A 21126-nucleotide genomic window follows, 5' to 3' on the forward strand; every position below is an offset into this window, starting at 1 on the left:
AAGAGTGGCTAAATTGAAATACTTTCTATTGCAGTGATCACAGGAGCCATCAAAATGGATAGTAAATGACTTTTCAAGTGACAAGCAAGTGAAGCAAAAGGCAAGAACTGGCATTTAATAGCTGCTAAAAACAGGTAACGTCTTTTAAAAAATTAGTAAAGACTATCATTAATTTAAATTCAACTTACACTAGTTGCAAAGAAGTAAAATAATAGTTGATGTGGGTCTTATGTATGTTTTCTTAGGGTAACTGTACAAATATTAAAAGTGGTCAGTGGTGACATGATGAGTCTGAGATGACACAAGTCAAGACTTAAATAGATTGTATTGTGTGCGTAAAACCAACCATGCATTTATACTTTATTTCATCACAATGAGAAAGTCAAGTATGATTTCGGAGACACAAGAGGGTTAGGTAATACCTTTTAATGGACCAACTTTTCTTGGTGAGAGAGACATATAAGAGTCTCTCTCGCCAAGAGAAATTGGTCCAACAAAAGATACCTCACCCACCTTGTTTCTCTAATATCCTGGGACCAGTACGGCTACCACCACAGTGCATACAAGAATGATTTCAGTACTTTGAAAAATTACTCAAAATTATTACTAAGAAAAAGAAGGAAATGGTTTAATAAATACACTGTTACCAACGCAAATAATTTAATTGAAATCTAACAGCAGTTTGCAATGGCAATATAGAATTCAATTTTGCTTTTAAAAGTAAGAGCAACTGTTTGTTCAGACTCATCTCTTAAACACACTGAATTTGGATGATACCAAAAAATTATTTTTTGAGTCACTGTGGAGTTCATCCAGCTAATTAGATCTCAATCTGTTTATGTGTTTCTTTTGTTTTTAGGCTTTTCAACCAGACTTGAGCTCCTGAGTTCAACAGCTCCCCGATCCCTGCCCACATTCCACCTTTGGTCTGCCTAGTCCCCACAGATCTTCCTCTTCTTCCCACCGCTCCCTTGCCCACGTGGGTCTTCTCCACTCATACTGCAAGTTTGGATATAGATTCAGAGCTTCCATTTAGAATTCCCCATTAATTTGATATGGTACTTTATGCTTTGCTTTATTTATTTTTTGCATACAGTGACATATTACTCTAGTCATTCCATTACTGAATTCCCCACTAATCTCATTAAGGTCTTTTGTAAGCATAATGTTGCGACCGCCTCTGCACAGTACACACTGTATTACTGAATTAACAGCCATAAAGGATTATATACAGAAGGGTGGAACTAGTTAAGACACACAATACGTTCAAGACCATCTGGCTACTAAGAGCCTGTGTAATGGCTTCCATTTATATACTGAAATTTCTACCATTGCAGGCGAGTCCCATTTATGCTCTGCCACATACATTTAACTGAAACAGTGATTCTCCCACAGTTATGAAAGATCAGATAATATAAAGAGAGGGATTGCTACCTGGTCAAACTCATCTGATAACATTAAGAATTAAAGGGAAATATTTACAACACAGCATGATGTCATCTCTATTTTACTGTATGACATCAGTTAGGCCTTCTGAAGTCATCACCATGGACACTGATGAGTCATCATCTAAGCTGAAAAAATAAACCTCTCTCAAAGGAAAAAACAACCCCAATAAAATTGTAAATGTCATATACGGAGGCTGCAAAGACAGAAGCAGAAGGAAAAACGTGATCCACAATTCAGATCAGTGGCAATCGCCTTTTGCATGTTTGATAAGCATCTCACATAATGTGACGCAGTGATGAACTATACAATACCCAGTGCAATAGGAAATAGGAATGCAAGACTCAATATGCAGAAGTGGAAGGTCACAGTGCAGTTGTTGAAAATCCATGAAACCCTTGAGGAACTCAGACATGAATGGAGTGCAGATGCAGCCACAGTCATTAGAGTCATCCCACTAATATAGCTGTTGTGTAAAGGAATGACAAATGTCAGGAAAAAACATAGCTGGTGACAAGTGTATGAAGTCTGTAGACTACCTGTCCACCTCTATACTTAAACAGTGGCTTGGATAGCAGAAAATCATAGCGTGAACTTTATTGCATTGCCACCAACCAGAGTTAGTTAGGAACCAGAGTTCAGGCTGTTCACAGACATATGCAAAGAATCTGATGTAACCAGAACAGACCATTTCTCATCCAAAAATATTAACACCAGAACCTTTAAACATGCACAAAGATCTTTTCCAGTGACAATCAGATGAGCCTAGTGGTGGATCAGACAATACAAAACTGGACAACAGCAGCCCATTCCTTATACCCAGTGAACAGTTGTGTTGATGACATGTCACATGACGACAATTTCAAAAAGAGGAGGATACTTTAAGGACTGAGAGAGCACAGGATAATATTGGCAAGAGAGAACACTGGCCATTGTTTGCCAACAATATCAAATGCTCAGTGCTGCTAGATGAATGGTCACTAGAGTTGGGCAAGAAACTGTTTTCCTATCCTGCAAGAGTTTCAGTTTTTGAAATTATTTCCTCATCCCGAAGTAGGACCAAGAGTTAAAATTTCAATGATGATCGAAAATTTTTTCAATCAGATTAGTCAAAATGCTTCATTTTGATTTAGACTTTTTAAAAAATCAACTGTGCAGCCTGAAGATCAAATTTTTCTCAGGTCTCCTTCTCAGCCTGTTGCTTTGCAGTGGGGCATCCCCTCTCACTTCCGTCATGCAGTAAGAAGGTTTTGCTTGCAATTTTTAAAACAAACTTCCCAAAACAGCCTTTTTCTCTGTAGAACAGTTTTGCAGAGAGAGTTCTCAGCATTTATAAATATTCTTAATTTCAAATGCTAGTATAAATAAAGAAACCAGATAAAGAAGTATGGTATAAATACAAAGCTTTTCATATTCTATTAGGTGTATCCAGTTGGCATAGTCTCACATCTTTATAGGACATATAACACAACGGATAATTATAGCTCTCTGATTTGACAAAAATAAAGTGACTGTACTACTCATCTGTGCAATTTCTTGGTGTAAAACAGTGGTTTTCAACCTGTGATCTGCAGACCCTGGGGGTCCACAGACTACGTCTAAGGTTTCCAAAGGGGTCCGCACCACTATTCGAAATATTTTAGGGATCTGCAAATGAAAAAAAAGTTGAAAACCACTGGTGTAGAAACATACAACTCCTTAAAGCAATTTTAAACAACAAATCTCTTCACTATTCCTGTCAGCTCAAAATTCTGGTTAAAAGCAGGAAACTGCACTTCCCTCCCACCCAAAGGTTCCTCTTCACCAATGTATGTTAAAGCTTTCCTTTTGAAAAAATGAATGCCTTTCCTTTTCTTTAGGTTTTCCCAGGTTGTTTCAGTCACTGCATAACATTATATATTTTAACTCTGCCCTTCTTCAATTAACCATCAAAAAATGTCCCCACAGAAATGTTCACAAGTTACCTTCACGACTTAGACAGCATTCAGAGAATCATTAGTTTCAGAAAGGTACTCATACAGTCACTCCTATAATGTCAGCTTTAAAAGACAGCTAGTCAGTCATTCCACATTCTTCTCTTGGTGCATATACATAATTCTCAGCAAGAAGAATGGAGTAACATATGCAAAATGACAGGCAATGGAACAAACTGATTAAAATATTAGGCCAAATCATGGTCTCTGGTAGCTTTAAATTCTCTGGGTGTTGAGTGTGACCATCTAAACGTAAAATCTGGATCTCTGTCATCAGCTTAATTGAAAGGTTATATTTAGGTGTTTATGATCGTAGCAGCAAATAACAAGCCTCGGAGGTTGATTATGCTTAAGTGAAGCAGAGGCATCTGATGACCACAAATACTTAGATCTAGTATACTCCAGTGTCATCATAATAATAATAAAGTTAATACTTTATACTTCTATTACATAATGCCTTTTCCTCAGAGACCCTCAAAACCTCACCAGTCTGGGTGGTGGGAAAGTATTAATAGTCCCATTTTAAAGATGGGTAAAATGAGACAAAGATGTTAAGTGACTTACACGTGGTTACATGCCACATCAGTGGTAGAGACAGTAGGAGAAGCCAGGGGCCCTGATTCTCAGTCATGTGTAATACCCACTAGACTACACTCCCCCTTCTATCCTGGAAGGAAGAGTGAGATTATCAAAAGCTTTTAGCATTGACCTAATTCTGCTCTCACTGAAATCAATGAGACTTTCACCACTGACTTAATGATACCAATCAGGCCAATGCTGAGCACTTTTAGAAATTCTCCTAAAAAACTGACTATTAACACCATAGTGACCCTAAAATACCACCAAAACTGTACAGATATTTGGTTTCATACTGACCCCCAAGTACTTTTGCCCATTTGCTCTTGAAATGATAAAATGGACTGTCATCTCACATGGTAATAGGCTGGGCTTACATAATTTCCCTAGTGCTTATTCATACAAGGAAAAATTATTCTTGTGACCTTTGTCTCTCAGAATTAAACAGAAAATTAGAAGAATTGTTCTATAATTGAAACCCACAGCATGATTATTGGCAACTCCACAGATTTTACCTTTAATCTACACCTCACAAACTCTGTAATGAACATTACAATTAAATGCATCAGGTAATAAAATAACAAACAACAACAAGGTGCTGTTTAAGAAGTCCAGTAATATTATTCAGTAATGTGAGTGCCATGAATAGAATGCACAAGAGAATAATTTGATTATAATGAATTCATGACTTGAATTCATGTTTTTTAACTTACTTCCAATGAACCTTGTATGAAAAAAATATGATTATCTGACTGAATTACCAATTTTTATTTGAACATCAGCAGGCAAAAAGGACAAGTGAAACATGTGGAGCATATTTAATGTGACTGCAGCCTCTGTAAGAGAAATTAATCAGATACACCCCAGAGTCAAAGCATTATGCTTGCAGAACTCTTTTCCTGCTTTCTTTCCAATTGAAGATAGGGGAATATGAAGCTATGGGCAAACATGTCATTGCTCTAGATTTTTCCCCATTTCACGTATAATTAACTTTTGGATTTTTTCCTGCCTCAGTTCAACTTGTCTCCCTCTGCATACACTATTTTCTAGTATGGAGTAACAATAAGGGCTCTGATTTGCAGAACTTCAGTGAGTTATCCACAAGTCAATACATATTCCGGAAGCAACATTTTCTCCTTAGCCTTGTCATGAAATGGATAACTCTGACTCTTCTCTCCTAGCCACCAGCTACATCACACACAAATGTACCATTTGGCTATTGGGGAATCGAATGTTCCCTAATAGCCGTAGGTATATGTAAATAGTATTGGGGCCCATAGCATTAGGTTAAGAGGTTGGTTGGTAATTAACTCCAAAGCTAAATCAAATGGTTATGTAAAATTGCTATAGAATTTACATGACATGGGGTGAAATCCATAAGGTTCTATGCACATTAGCTGAAAAATGTAGAATTTAATAAAGATTTATACAACCTAGCCATCAAATGTGTTAATGAATTTGTGGAATTGTATAGCTACAATGATTTTGACACCTTCACTGTAAGTCAAAAGATGCATGCCCTTCAGTCTATCACCTACCACTCCCAGCCCCACTTCTCAATACCACACACCCCTGCAGATTGCCAGCTAGAGCATAGTCTAGCTTAATCAGGCTATCAGGTAATTTTCATGCATTCTTTTGTTCAAATTCTTTGGGTTGGATAAAATGTCTATAGAGAGCTTATCATTCTCCATTAAATCTATAGAACTTTTCAAAAAGCAGGTGTCAAAAATTACTGAGTCTTTAAAAAAAGGTGGATTTGAAGTGCTGGGAAAGCGTGACAGCAGTTTTTTCTGGTTTGTAGGACTACATGCAATTGCTGGCAATCTGCAAGTGTGTGTGTTGGAGGTGACTGTGAATGATAGGCTGATGAGAGGCAGTACCTTCCCACCTGGATGGCAAATGGTCCAAATTCCTCTTTGTTCTTACACTGCTGAAACTGACAAAGTAAAAGCTTTGATGGAATTGGCCCTGTAACATGCACACCTCATAACACAAGCTAGGGAGGTCTTAACAAGTCAGCCCCATGTTTGATGGTTGCATTTACTGAGCTTTCTCTGTGTCCTAACTAAAATTAAACAGCTGATGCAGAGCCATATTTCAAAACAGGTCAATGTGATTACTCCTATACCTTCCTTTTTCAAGATTCCCTCTCCCATCACTCTAAAGCTTCTTTCAGAGGGGCTCTCAACCTTTCTTCTCTGCTTAGTGAGACCCACCTTGTCTGGCTGCATGGGTGAATCAACAGAGTACCTCTGCACACGGATTTGATACATCTCCCTCTTAGAGATGCAGGCGTTATAGGCTAATGCCTGAACCTTCTGCTACTGGGGCAATGTATCTAAAATTCCACAGACTGAAATTTAAAGTTCTACAGGAAATAAAGACATGAGTGTAGCCACAAAAAAAAAAAAATACATTGTTACAATTATGTGGCTATGGCACCAGACCCTTGGACCCAAGAGATCTAGATTCTGCTTTCAGCTCTAACACAAATTTCCTCTGTGAATTTGGGCAAGTCTCTATTTCTCCTTGTGTCCCACTTCTAAGTCTGAACAATGGGGATTTTAATGCTTCCCTTCACCACCGTGTGTGATGATTCATTGTCTGTGAAAGGCTCAGATATTACATTAATAGGGGGTCATATAAATATCCAGATACCGAGAATCCAGAAAAAAATTAGAGTTTACAAGAAAGTAGTATGTTTTTCTCTCAGTGCTGCTTACGTGGTCCTGAATAATCCATGGGGAAGGCCTGCAAGACTAAAATGGAGTATCTGAGACAATTAAAAAAAAAAGTAAGATCTTGATTTTGTGACCATAACTTCCTATTGCATATGCACAAAATTGTGACTGAGAATACACATGCTCACACTAGGCAGGAGCAAAGTTTTAGTGCATGCACACATAGGACCAATTCTAAAACATGCTTGCCAACATTGTGTTTTGCAAGTCAAAATCTATTTGTCCATACCAGTTTTGTGAGACCAAATTCTAAAATTTGCATATACATGAATTAGAATGTTTAAAGTGTGTGTGCTGACTACCTTCAGAAGTAATCTTTCATGCATGGAAATAGAGATCTAGTAGAGGCCCAGCTGAAAACATGGCCCCACATCTCTACGAATGGCAGTACAATTCTCTTCATTTTAAAAAATAACTCCACCTAACTGAAGGACAGCCAATCTTGTTCTGTTTGACTCCCCTGTATTCTCCCTGGGATTTCTTAGGGTTTTTCTGGTTTTGGAGAAGAATAGTTACATTCTCAAAACTAGTGATGGTGTGGCTAACAAACAATATCAAACTGTAGAGTGCTATGCTTACATGGAGCTAAACAGTCACTGAGTATTTTTCTGTTCCCTCTGAATCCAACCTAATTCTTTAGAAAATCTGAGTATGTTTTTTCATCCTGTGTATAATTTTAAGCTACTCCTTCCCCACTACTGTATTTTAAAAATTTAGAGTATAGAACTGAATCAAAAGAGAAACAGAAAGGGAAACCATGAAATCATGGAAATGAGTATTAGAATGCCTACCAGAAAAAAATAATCTCTGAGAAGCCCAATGCAAGCGTTTAGATTTCTCTTTAGACTTTAATCTCAGTTACTTCATTATGTTTAACATTTTTCTTATTCATCTCCAGAGCTATGAATCTTACCACTGATTCTGGCACTGTGTTATCACTGCAGGTTCATTTAAAGTCAGGTTTGCACCTGCTTTCTGATTGCTTGTACCCATTTACAAGTTTAAATCAATGAAACCTATTAGCATGTTCTCTGTGCTACACTTTAATTTTTGATAGCAATGTATTATTAATGTAATCATCTCGACAAGTCTTATACGGCATCAAAAGAAAAATTTGGAAGGGTTCAGGATGCAGAAATTTAATAAGCAGAGTAGTTATTGCACTGTATAATACTTTAAACCTACAATATAAATAATTGGGTGAATATTCAATATATATTCTATAACTAACTGGATCCAGGCATAGCATGTGACTAAACCGAATAAAGAAAATCCTTTTCATATAAGACAAAGAAAGCCATGAAAAGACTATTCCAATGCAGTCTGTGTAAATAATTCTAATGATGTTTTACAATATTTCTAGAGACAGTTGTTTTCTGTTTGCATCACTATAGGGTTTTTATTTTAAAACAAAAGCATTCCCACCAACCAAAGCCGTGGCAATACAGTGCATATATTCTACAATTGGGTTGTCCTTTGTAATATATATTCGGTAAAAGGTAATTACTTTTCCAGAAGAAGATAAGCTAAGGTGCTGATGAGATAACCTTAATATTCTTATTACAAACACAAGAGTAAGAAAGTAATTTTTAATTTCAGAAGTAAATTCTCCTACCAGATAAAAAAATTACTTCAAGAACTGAGCTTGTCATTCAAGATGTAATGATGCTGTTCCAAAAGTCTTGCGATATTTGAAGATTTGCATTCATTTCTCTTTAAGTTCTCCTATAAGAAATAGAAATAAGGAATTTTCACTTTATCATTTATGCACTGCAGGAAATTGTCTAAATGACCTTAATGCTGAGCATTTGATCCACGCTTCTGTAACTGCAAGAGTAAGTTGCAGTGCTTTATCTGTCAGGCTTCAAGAGAATCTAATTGTTGTCTTCAGTCAATTAAAAATGGTGCCACTCTGACTGATAAACTAAAAAGTGGCTTCCATTATGCTTTCCTCTCATTGCTTGGGTATTGGTACATTTTAAAATCCTCACCTGGTCTCATCCCTTCTTACTAAGTGATAATTCATCCCTTCAGTCTCATCGTATAGCTTGTGCTCATCAATTAATGATCTGTGTTAATTCCCTAAGGTAAGGGATTCCATGGTATTTACCAGAAGTAGTTTTAGCAAGTAAAATCATGGTTTTTAACACTCTGGGAAAAACTAGTTAGTCCCATTTTAAGGCATTTTCTATTCTGAAAACCGTTTCATTGATGCACACCACATTACAGTTAGTTTTAGTTACACAGTCAAATTGTGGTCACATAAGGCATTAGATTCTTAGATTAATTTAGGGTTGTACAAATAAAAATAAAAATAAAAATAAAAATTCAGTGGGTATAATACTAATATATGTAATCAATGTTGCATGTTGGAATGTCTGTATACACTCTGATTTGGTATTTTCTCAAGGAAGTTATACATGTCATGGTTCATATATCAGTTTTCAATGTCATACAGACAAAAGTCAAAACATTTGATTACATGAAATGACATAATGCTAAATTGTAGGCTTGAAGCGTTAAGCAATCAGAAGTATGCAGAGCCACAGACTCCCAGCATTGGTCCTTTTGGCCATGCAGCATTCTGTAGCAGACGACCAGCTTTAATGTACAATCGTAGAGAGATGGAGCCTGTTCCTCAGTTTTAAATGGATGTATCCAAAGTTAGAAAAGATTCGTTCTGTGTTTGCTGGACATTGATGCAATTAGTTTTCCCAATGTCCTGGTTTAAGCCAGGTTTAAGAAGGTATTTACCAGTACCATGCCCTAAACTAGTTTTTCCCAGGAAACTGCCAACCCTGCCTAGAATCAAATTTAAATCTTCTCTGGAGGAAGTGGGGGGTAGGTAATGAAATAGAGTATACTTTATGTATTATATTAGAGTATACTTTATATATTATGGCTCTCACATCTAAATTCTTTTTAAATTAGCTTTTCATAATTAGTTTTATATATATATTTTTGTTCCTGGTTGAGCTTTGTATTAATTTGCTCCAATTCAGCAAACTGGGCCACTTCTGAAGAGCAGTTCATAAAATAAAGATGTTTCTTACTATATTACTGAACTAATGATAAGAAAGGCACCATACTTGTGGCACAAAAACTGAACTAATGATAAGAAAGGCACCATACTTGTGTGTATTTGCAAGTGTAGGAGTCTGAAAACCTGGTCTATTCACTTGTGCACCTTAGAGTAAAATTGTGGCTATAAATAACAAAGCTGCTCACTGATCCAATGAGGTTGAATAGTTAGGGTTGCCAACAGTCCCTTATTACACAGGACATCCCTTATTTTTTCATCTCTGTACAACAAGATCAGGAGAGTAAACTCTGTTATTTTATTCATTCTCTAGTTTCCACAACTCTGCTTCATTCATCTTCTTGATGTTTTTCTTTTCTTTGTTTTATTCAGGACTTTAATGCTTCAGTGTAGTGTTGGCAGCAGTAGGGTTTGGAAATCATTTTAAAATAAAGAAAATATTAAAGCCTAACACTGTGGAGACTCTTTTCCCCTCCAAACATATATTTTTTCCTATTTGAACCAGAATGTGTAGTGGAATATTATTATCATCCATGTTTGTTGCCCAGTGAAACATTATATGCACACACAGGCAGCCACCAGAGTAAGTGGGCTTTGGTATCTAAGGGGTCATAAATCAGCAAAGACAGAATGACATTTTCTTTTCTTTTTTTATGTCTGCAAGAGACCGTGTATTTGGAGGAGATAGTTGTGTGGGAGGGAGAAGAGGGGAGAGAGTGGAATTGGACTACACTGCTGCCGGCGGCGGACAGGAGATATGCAAGCTACTCAATGTTTATGTAGCTTGCATATCTTCCATCGACTTACTTACATTGCCCTACCACCGTGTCTTCACTGTGCTGCATCGACCGGGGAGGTGGATTAATTGCATCAACTGGAGAGCACTTCTGGGATTGATTCAGTGCGTCTCCATGACCCGCTCAATTGATCCCTCTGTATTGATCCCCAAGGAGCCGGCAGTGTAGACATACCCTTAAGAGAGCTGACGAGGGCATAACACAGGATTTAGGGGTATTGGGTGGGTGTACTGGGAAGGAAAGAGTGCATGAGGGGAGAGAGAGTGTATTTTATGGGGTATGGGAGGACAAAAAGAGACTGAGATCAGGTTAAAGGAGACACTGAAGGGAAGGGAATGATTAAATTATTGGGGAAGAGAGAACAATACAGGGAAAAGAAAAAGGAGGTAGAAGGAGAAAAAAAATAGAACAGGCACAAATATACGGAGAAAAAGATAAGCAAAGATAAACAACAGAAGGAAAGAAAAATATGGAAAGGGCAGAAAAAATAAACTATAAAACAAATTGTTTCTCTGACTCAAAGAATCCACCAAATGGCAAGTATTTTAAAATACAATAATCGGGAAAGCTATCCCTAACACCACAACCACTTTCCACCTCTTCCCAACACCTCATTGCCCCCTACACCTCTGAAATCTTTCAACATTCAGTGAGTTGATCAAAAGATATTTTCCAGGCCATTTGCACCTGCTAGTACAGTCCTGAGCCCATATACATTTCCTATTTATTTTGTTCTTTAGATTTATAAGAGATGTCTGCCATTCAACAGCTGCCCATGTGGATCCTGAGTGCTTAGGAAGCTCTTCAATCTTGGTCGCTTCTGGGCAAAAACAAAACTCATCACCAAGGACATCCACAACCTTCAGTTTGTGGACAACTGCTGCATGATGGCTCATTCTGCATAGAACGTGCAAGTGACGCTAGGTCTCTTCAATGCTTCTTATAAGAGTCTTGGCCTGTCCTTGAACATTGCCAAGATGAAGGTCCTCCACCAATCTCCCCCAGGCCAACTGAACATCCCTCATGCCATCTATGTAAATGGGGAGGCTCTGGAGTATGTGGAACACTTCCAGTATCTCAGCAGCCATCTCTCCCAACAGTCTACCATCAATGAAGTCCAGCACTGGGGTCAACTGCTCCAGTGCCACCTTCTTCAAGCTGCAACAACATGTCTTCAAAAACAGAGACCTTCAGAAGTCGACAAAGGTCCTGATTTATAAGGCTGTTGTGCTGACCACACTCCTCTACTGTAGCAAAACTTGGACTGTCTACGGCCGCCACATCAAGACCCTTGAAAGCTTCCACCAGCAATGACTACATCAAATCTTGGGAATCAAATGGGAGGACCGCTGGACTAGCACAAGCATCCTCCATGAAGCTGTATCCACTAGCATTGAATCCTTCCTCTTGAGGAATCAACTCTGATGGATGGGCCATTGCGTCCAGATGCCTGAGAACCACCTACCTCACTAGGTTCTCTTCTCCCAGCTCTCCGTTGACCAACACTGAAAGAGCAGCCAAGGGAAATGGTATAAAGACACACTTAAGGTCACCTTCAAGCATGGAGGCATAGATATTAATAACTGGGAGCAGCAAGCTGCTGACTGCTCGTTGTGGTGCTACCTAGTTCCTCAACACACGCACCATTTCGAGGCCTAGAAACTTAACACCAGGGCAGAACGGAAGCAGTGGAGGAAGGAGAAAGATTAAGCCGGGGCTGTGAAATCCACTTCCCCGCGCAACAGCATGCCCCCATTGCCGAAGAACGTGTACATCCAGAATCAGGCTCCTTAGTCATCTGAAGACCCACCAAGCTTGATGGACATCATCCTCAACTCGAGGGACTGTCACCACCAATGACCTGGGTACCTTTGTAAAAGAGGGAGGTCTATATTGACAGCGGCACTGTTGGTGCTGCTGGATCGATTCTGCAGGATCAACTGAGTGGCAGTGGAGACCCAGTCAATCAATCAATCTGGAAGTCGATGCCGTTAATCTACCCCCGCAAAAAGAGTAATGCTGTGTCGACAGGAGGGCATTTCCTGTCAACTCACCATAGTGGGTACACCGGGGTAGGTAGAAGTTAGGAAGTCGACAGGGGATAGAATAGCTTGCACATCTCACGTCGACTGCCGCCGAATTTCACCAGCAGTGTAAACCAAGCCAAAGTTACAATCTCATCAATATCTTAAGAATCATAACAAACAAACAATGGACTGATCGCCACACTATGAACACCTTACTTCTATAATTACCATTACTCTATAGGGCAACTACAGCTCCAAAGGAATATTAACTTTTCCACATACTTTCAGGCAACTTTAGAGAGGTCATCACAGAAAGCAGTTTCATAGCTGCCTGCTCCTACTGATCGTGAGAGAGCGCACCAGCTCAAGCACCTCTGTCAAAGGCAACGTGGTATAAGAAAAGATGCAGTCTCTCATTTAACTAGGTTCAACCCATTCAGGACTTTCCAGATAAAAACAAAACTAAAAAAACAACAAAACCCAACTGGAATCCTACTCAAATTGAAAGGCAGTCAGTGCAGGTCCCAGAGCACTGGGGGTGTGGGGTGCTAGCATAAAAGTGCTACATAAATGGCAGCCATTTCTACAGCAATAGCAATTTCCCAGTGGTCTCAAGATGTAACATCATGCAGCATTAATTACATTAGTCTGACCTTGAGATGACAAAAGCATGCATAAGCATAACAAGATCCACCTCCAAAATCAACAGTGCTACTCTGTTCACCAAATGCAGAAAATATAAAAGTGTGTTCCTTGCTATGGTTGCTACCAGACTACTCAGTCACAACTTTTGGTGTAACCAAATCATTACACGGCAAACCTGTCACAAATCCCTCAGTTAGGGTGCTAACAGAATATTCACCCATTCCAATTCTTTTGGGAGCTTCCCTAATTTATCACTGTTCTCTTCACCTATTTAGCTAGCTATCCCTCCCTCCAATAATACCACATAATACCTCCACATTTAAACGGCTCTGTCAGTTTTACATCCCTCATTCATACATCTCATATGGATTCCTGATTTCTGGATGTCTCAAGTCTTCCTCACTCTTTGACATTTGGGGATTTTAGTTCATATCTTCTTGCTTTAAGCCATCTAAACTCATTCCTTTTTTATGCATGCATGTTGGGCAAGGGCTGCTCTAGGTTCTCCAGTTTTAAATCTCTTGCACATTCACTAAAATCAGCTTTTGATGTTCAGCCATTTGGTCTTTTGCATGTTTTACCTCATTAACACAGAATTTCAGAATCCCCAGGTGAATAATTAGCTAGGATAGGCGCTTTAACTCTCATATATACATTTTTAATTTGACATTTAAATGAACATCGCATTATTGTGGCTCCACTCAAAAGTGACACAATACCAATGATGAATTACACAGGAATACAAGCACAGAAAGTCAGTTTTTTAGGTACACTACATAAAATCGCTAAGTTATTTAGGGAATTAATTCTATTGCACTGCTCAAAAAGAAGCAGATTGAAAACAGGTCCAAAAATAAACTAAAAAAAGAGGGGAGCTGTCACAAAAAAGCAAAACAACAGTTACTCAAAATACTATTTTCTAAAATGAGGATGCCTATGGGGAGATCAGCTTTGCATGACTAGCTGTTATGCAGCTAATACCCCCAGCTCAGACTGACTCTGGGAGCATTGGAGGCTATATCGTCACTTGAATGAAGACTTCTTCAGCGATTTCTCAAGTGTACTGAAGGCCACTCTCACCTCCCTCAGCATCAGGCTCGTTTCCTTTTTTGACCTATTCCATAAACCTACTTCTAGTGGTCAAAGCAAACAAAAACCTACTTGGTACCTCTTTTATTTCCATCTTACAATAGGATCTCAGGGGAGCGATGAAGTACCAGACCTTCGCTCAAACCCAGAGATTCAGATCATGTTTTAACATTTTTGGAGGGGGAAATGGAGGGGGGGGGGGAAGGGGAGGGAAGCAGAGCACACGAATCAGACAAAAAGGTCATGCACTAAGGGTTGTGCACAACTGTGCATCTCATTTGTGTGTGCAGCTTGCATAGGTGTGTATTTGCTCATTCAAACATTCATTTAAATGTAGAATTAGTTATTTGCATACAGTAATTCTATATTTTAGCCTGTAACATTATTACTGTATAATAGTAATTTCACAGTCATAGACTCATAGGACCGAAAGGAACCTCAGAGGTCATCTAGTCCAGTCCCCTGCACTTATGGCAGAACTAAATATTATCTAGACCATCCCTGACAGGTGTTTGTGTAACCTCCTCTTAAAAACCTCCAATAATGGAGATTCCACAACCTACCTAGGCAATTTATTCCAGTGCTTAACTACCCTGACAGTCAGAAAGCTTTTCCTAATGTCCAACCTAAACCATCCTTGCTGCAATTTAAACCCATTGCTTCTTCTCCTTTACTCCTTTATCATGTCCCCTTTCAGTCTTCTTTTCGCCAGTGAAAGAACGGGGTTCGTTTACTATCTTCCCTCATAGGTCATGTTTTCTAGACCTATAATCATTTTTTTCTCTGGATTTTCTCTAATTTGTCCACATCTTTCCTGAAATGTGGTGCCCAGAACTGGATATGATATTCCAGTTGAGGCCAACGTGTAGTAAAGCAGAAGAATTACTTCTCATGTCTTGCTTATAACCCTACTGCTAATACATCCCAGAATGATATTTGCTATTTTTGCAACAGTGTTACACTGTTGACTTACTGATTACTCATTACAATGCCTAATGTGTGATCCTTTACAAAGTGCTTTATAAGTGTCAACTACACTGGACACTAGGTGACTATTATTATCCTCTTTACACAAAAAGGTAAATTAAGGCAAAGCAGTTAAGTATTTTGCACAGGATCACAGAGCAAGTCACCAATAGAACACAGGAGTTCTGGACTCCCAGTTCTGTGCTCAGACCGTCAACCCACATTGCCTCTCTCACATTAAGTGTAGGGAAATATTGCAAGATTATATATACCAGTGTGGCAAATGTTGATTCCCGTATGTCATCAAAAGAAGGTGCCCCACCAGCCCAAATCTGAAGTCCAGGCTCAAGCAGATGCACTACCCTACAAAATCTAACAATTTTGTTTAATGATGGTTATGTAGTCAATGCTGTCACCACTAGGGATTTGCAATACAATAAAAGCCATGTGACCATCTGCTCCTTCTCCCTCCCCACAACATCTCTTTTCCCAGAAGATCCTGAGACATGCCTACTTGTTATGACATCTTCTATGAAGAGTATGGCACACACCAGTAACCCCCACTGTACCCAGTCTAATGTTTTTTGCTCTGCTTCCTTCTCCTGGTATCTTCAGAGAAAGATGTGTGACACTCCACCATCAATCTTTTGGGGGGCCTTGTTAGGCCTGCTGATCCCCTAATCTGGGAAAGGTTTTACTGGGAAGGGAGCTGGCATTTCCTGCAGACTGAGCCTCCCTCCTCCTTCTCCCCCCCCCCCCCCCATCCTTCTGCATCTAGTTAGGGAAACCCCAGGGGACACTGGAGCAGCAGCCTCTCAAGACCCAGACTCAGGTTAGACAGAGGCTGTACTATGCTCCTTCATCCAATACCTGAGAAGCTTTTCTAAAAATAATGGGACAGGTCTCCCTCTGAAGACAGAGGATAGAGGGAGCAACTGTCTAACACTTAATGAAGATCTCGGCAGTGCCCACACTCCAGCTGTGTAGAGAAGTTTACAGAAGGGAAGTATTCTGGATGCGAAGGTGAGGAAGAAGGGTTTTGTGACTTTTTGGCAAACCCAGTCTAAACAATGGGTTCTCAGTGAAACCCAGCTCTTTTGATTTTTGGTTCCTTTGCAAACCATTTGCACAATCAGAGCATAGTTATGAACCATTCTAGAGGCACAGAAGCAAGACTGAATTGCATAACAACTTCAGCCCAAACAGGTGAGAATAAGGTGAGAAAGGCTTTGTGTATTTAAAAAATGTGGATTTGTGCAACTGACTAGATTTGTGTAAAATTAAACACAGTTATCCTTAAAAGTAAATCCAATTAAATTTGATCATAGTGACTGACAAAGTCATTAATGACGACGTTAAAAAGAAAGAGGCTTGTTCCCTCCTTCCAATTAAAGTCTTTAAAAGAATAATTCCAATTGCTTGCAGAGAATGCATGTTGCCATGGTGATTGCTAGAAGTCTAGAATGAATTTTCTTTTAGTTGTGGTGGCTGCATCTTTTGTACACAACCAGTAAACTGATTTTTGCATTTCAGTCCCAGCCCTGGAATTACTTGATTCAAGCACTCTAATGACAACTCTGATATGGTGACTCAAGTGTCAAAGCACAGAGCACTACAGTGTCATTCTGTCCCCCCTTCTTCCCTCCCAAAAAAGGCCTTCTTCAGCTGGGAAGTATTCTTACCAGGAATGTTACATGGTTCTCTGACGGAGAGGGTATTTAAAATATTAATGAACATTCTTGATATTATGCAGGAAGTCTAAAGATTATTCAAACTGGAGGGGAAGCTCTCACTGCAGCAACCAAGGAGGAGGAGAAGCTGTGGGACAGCACTCTTTCTCCAAACCAGTGCTGTGGGAGGTAGGCAGAGCTGTGTTCCTCTAGCTCCCCCTTTCTCACAGGCCAGGATTTAGGCGGTCAGGACTAGTGGTCACAGCAGAAGTCAGGGGAGAGGCATCAAAGCACGGATCTGAAACAAGACAGGGTTCAGGAGAAGGCAGAATCCAATGTAGCAGCCAGCCAGGGAGTCACCTAATTACTCAGACAACTTCCTGTGTCTCCTCCTGGCTTAAATAGTGAGTCTGAACCAATCAGAGAGGCTGGATATTTCCTCCAGTTGAGTGCTTCATGGTGGTGCCTCTGATGAACTGGGTCTATCAACCCACACACTGTGCTAGTCCCAGCAAGCTGTTGTGTGGTGGCTGTGGTCTGAGAATGACCTGTGGAAGGGGTTTTGAGACCCATGATCCCTCATAGCTTTGCTTTAAGCTTTATATGCAGGGGTCTAAGTGAATGTGGGGATGGCGGTGTTACTTTCCCAACAATTTCACTCCCTGTTGCCAAGACTTCCAGCATTCCCATTTGCTATAACCATGTGCTCTCTTTTTTTTCCCCTCCACTCTGTCTACCTCCTCCTCCTTTCTGAGCATGTGCAAGAGCAGGAAACTGCAGTTCTGCTAGATGAAAGATTTCTCTCTGCTCCTTTCTCCCTCATCTTCCTGCTGCTGGAATGGGGTAAGAAGGGCTCTCCACTGTCCCTTCTGAGTGTGGGGACATAGGAGATCTCCAGGCTTTGTGCTTCCTGACAAGAGTGTCTCTTCCCTCTCTTGAGTTACTCATTTTTCGTTTCTTGAATTTTCTCTTTTTTCTTTTTATTTAAGAAAAGGGAATTCAATGCAAAAACCCACACATCCTGTGTTAACTTTACAATTGAGCATTTAAATGCACAGATCAGATCTGGACATTCAAAGCTATAGTTTCCACAGTAAATCAACATATATAGTAAGGCATTAATACTTAATGGCATATACTGGTATCCAAAGCAAGGTGTGAGAATCATGGTTGCCATGGTAAGCATCACTTTGAATGTCCTGACTTTTTTGCATTTTAACTCTCAGCCATGGCTATACATTAGCTCAGCTTTCTTCACCGATCTTTATAAAATTTAAATATAATATTTCTAACCTGTTATGGCCTGACATTTGAGATGTTCTCATTTTAAGCATATGCACACACACCTGAACATTCAAGCATTTCTCTTGCTGAACTAGCATCGAGCTGAGGCAGAATTGAATGCAAAGACGGATGCTAAGCTGGAGGTTCGACTAATCAGATGCAACCATAAATATAGAACTGCTATGATTTCAGAACTGCTCTAACACCTTCTTGCTATGCACTTCATATATCAAATATAAACAATATGCACAGGCAGCACTCAGAGCGTTGGATTCTAATAATCCTTAATGTCAATCTGAATGCCAATGTTTATCGCAAGCATAACCAGCTTTACTACTGATCTTACAAATCACGATTAGAGAGCCTGTCAAAAATATATGCACTGTTAATAAAATCCATATCTACCTCCCATAAAAGGACTGGCAGGCTTGTTTTTTCTTTATATGTAATTCATATGTTCAATACTAATTGTACAGTACTGCCAGAATATGAATGCAATCAACTGGTTTTTTTAAAAGAATTCCCATGTAATTTGAAAGCAAACTATGGGAGGCTTTTATCCAATATTTCTTTAATTTGTGAAACCTTGGTGTTCTGCTGCTGAAGAAATTGAATAACCGCTCTGACAGCTATAAAGGAAGATACAATAAAGAATTAAGATAACAAATCCAGGGCAAAAGCTTTCACAAAAATTGCCTGCAAAAAGCTATTTATAACAGATCTTTACTCGGTGTAATGCTGTCAAATTAGTAATATACAGTAGTTCAGGCTCCATTATATAGAGCTACTTCATAGGAAAGAGTACAAAAACTGACAGCGAATGCTACAATACAACTTGTTCATTTTTTTTTTTTTTTTAAATAAAGAAAATCATGATCAACTGGGAATTAACCTTGTCAGAAAAAACAATGCAAGTTGCACTATTTTCTCAATCAGTGAGGCCCAGCTCCACAAAAGTGTGCCCTTAGAGCATCTCATTGCCCACTGGCAAAGAGCTTCATACCATGTAACAGCAATTCTTATCAAGCCTGACCAACTCACTAACCTAACACGTTGTTAGGGTAGTCATCAAATGAAAACTTATGCCAAAACAGCCATCATAGGTGTTGTATGTCCATGTGTTAATTAAAAAGTTGTAGGTGTCTACTAAAATATGTTTAAAAGCATGTAACAATGCAGTGCGGCTAATACTTCCCCAGGCAAAGGCATGTTGACTTACCTGTCTGCCTACGTCCCTGTTGAGAATCAAATATCCTGACACCAATACAAAGGATGCTTCATTTGCATTTTAAACACAACAGAGAAAGCAAGTTATCAGGAGGATTAAAAAACAGAGTGATGTCAGCTCACTAGAGCACAAACAGAAGGGGATCTGGGGATAAACTCTAGAATAATGCATTCCAAAGGTTAACTGGACTATAAGAGGGGGAGAACCCCTTTATTTTCTATCAGTTAGGGGACAAAGGCTTGAGCTCTTTGTATCTTTGAATGTTGGATCTCTTGCCCTGGGGGTGCGTGATGCTGTAAGGTTTCTTTAGGTAAGAAAATTTATCTCGGTCAAGGATTGAATTAAACTGAGTTAAGTTTTAGTCACTAGGAAGCACCATTATACGTTTGTTTTACTTGTAACCATTTTCTTTTTCCATTCTCTCCGCTTAGTATCACTTAAATCTTTGTTCTTTATTAATAAACTTGTCCTTGTTTAAATCTCAGTGATGTTCAACAAAAGTGAGGTGTGCACCCTCTGCTGAGCTGACAGGCTGGTGTGTACTCTCTCTGAGACAGCAGACTTGGTAATTTCTGTGAGAGCAGTGGCTGACTGTTGCAGGGAAATGCTTCTGGAGAGTCTGGGAATTGAAGTTTACTGAGGGTTAACCTGCAAGGCAAAGTTAAGACTGGCAGAATCCTGAGGACTCTGTGGGGCTGACTAACAAACTGGAGTGACAAGGAGTTGTCACTCCAGGTATGCCTACACTGCAATAATAAACCCACAGCACTGAGTCTCAGATCAGGGACTCAGGCTATGGGACTAAAAAGAACAGTGTCAACATTTGGATCAGGTTGGAGCCTGGACTCTGAGACCCATCCCCTTGGAAACCAAGCCCAAGTCAGCTGACCTGGGCCAGCCACAGCCACACCACATGTCTTTTGTTGCAGCGTAGACATACCCTCAGTTTAGCAGGAATCTCTCTAAGTCAGTTGGCTGAAGTGCCTGTCAAACTCCATAAAAAACAACCCAGTGCAAGGTAGGAATTACCTTTAGCTCAGTGGTGGTTAGGGCATTCTTCCAGCATGTAGGAGACCTTGGTTTTAATTCCATCCTCTGCCTGGTGAGGAGAAGGGATCTGGACAGGGATCTCTCAGCTGGATGCCCAAACCACTGGGCTATAGAGTCTCTCTCTGGCCTGATAAAAATGTAACTATCATTAACAAAACTACAGGCTACAGAGATTTAGAGAGACCCACATCATCCCATCATCCTTTCCTTTGTGGTTCTGGCCCTGAGTGTCCATGTTGCACTATTACAAGCCTTGTTCATAATCAAGGCTGAATATTTATTGGGTAGAGGAGGAACGTTGAGGGGCTGATTCCTTTCTAAGAGCTAGATTGTGTCCAATCGCTACATGGAACTATGGCGCAGAGTAGTTAATAGGGTGTAAAGAGTGATTTGTCACAGCTGCAGCCCTTGGCCTCTCTGGGTAAAAGTCACTTTTGTTCAGAGAACTTGCATAAAGCCTAATCATCACTGAAGAGGCCTATATGGGACTTCAGTGATGCAAAAGCCTTGGGATGCGGAACAGAAAGGAGTGTATTGTACCTAGAGAGTGCAAGGACTGGTTCCTGATGAGGACTGTTGCCAGACCAGAAA

General features: G+C 39.6%; 1 long non-coding RNA gene across 1 annotated transcript in view; it reads right to left on the reverse strand.

The window, feature by feature from the left end:
• Positions 1-7879: 7879 nt before the first annotated feature.
• Positions 7880-21126, reverse strand: part of LOC137160556 (uncharacterized) — a 114446-nt gene continuing 101199 nt past the window's right edge. Inside the window, exon 3 of the long non-coding RNA XR_010921928.1 lies at positions 7880-8464. This is a non-coding gene — a long non-coding RNA (uncharacterized lncRNA). The remainder of the gene's footprint in view (positions 8465-21126) is intronic.

Source organism: Emydura macquarii, unplaced genomic scaffold (genome assembly GCF_026122565.2).
Source record: "Emydura macquarii macquarii isolate MOO-44397 ecotype Brisbane River unplaced genomic scaffold, CSIRO-AGI_Emac_v2 contig_2205, whole genome shotgun sequence".
Lineage (NCBI taxonomy): Eukaryota > Metazoa > Chordata > Testudines > Chelidae > Emydura > Emydura macquarii.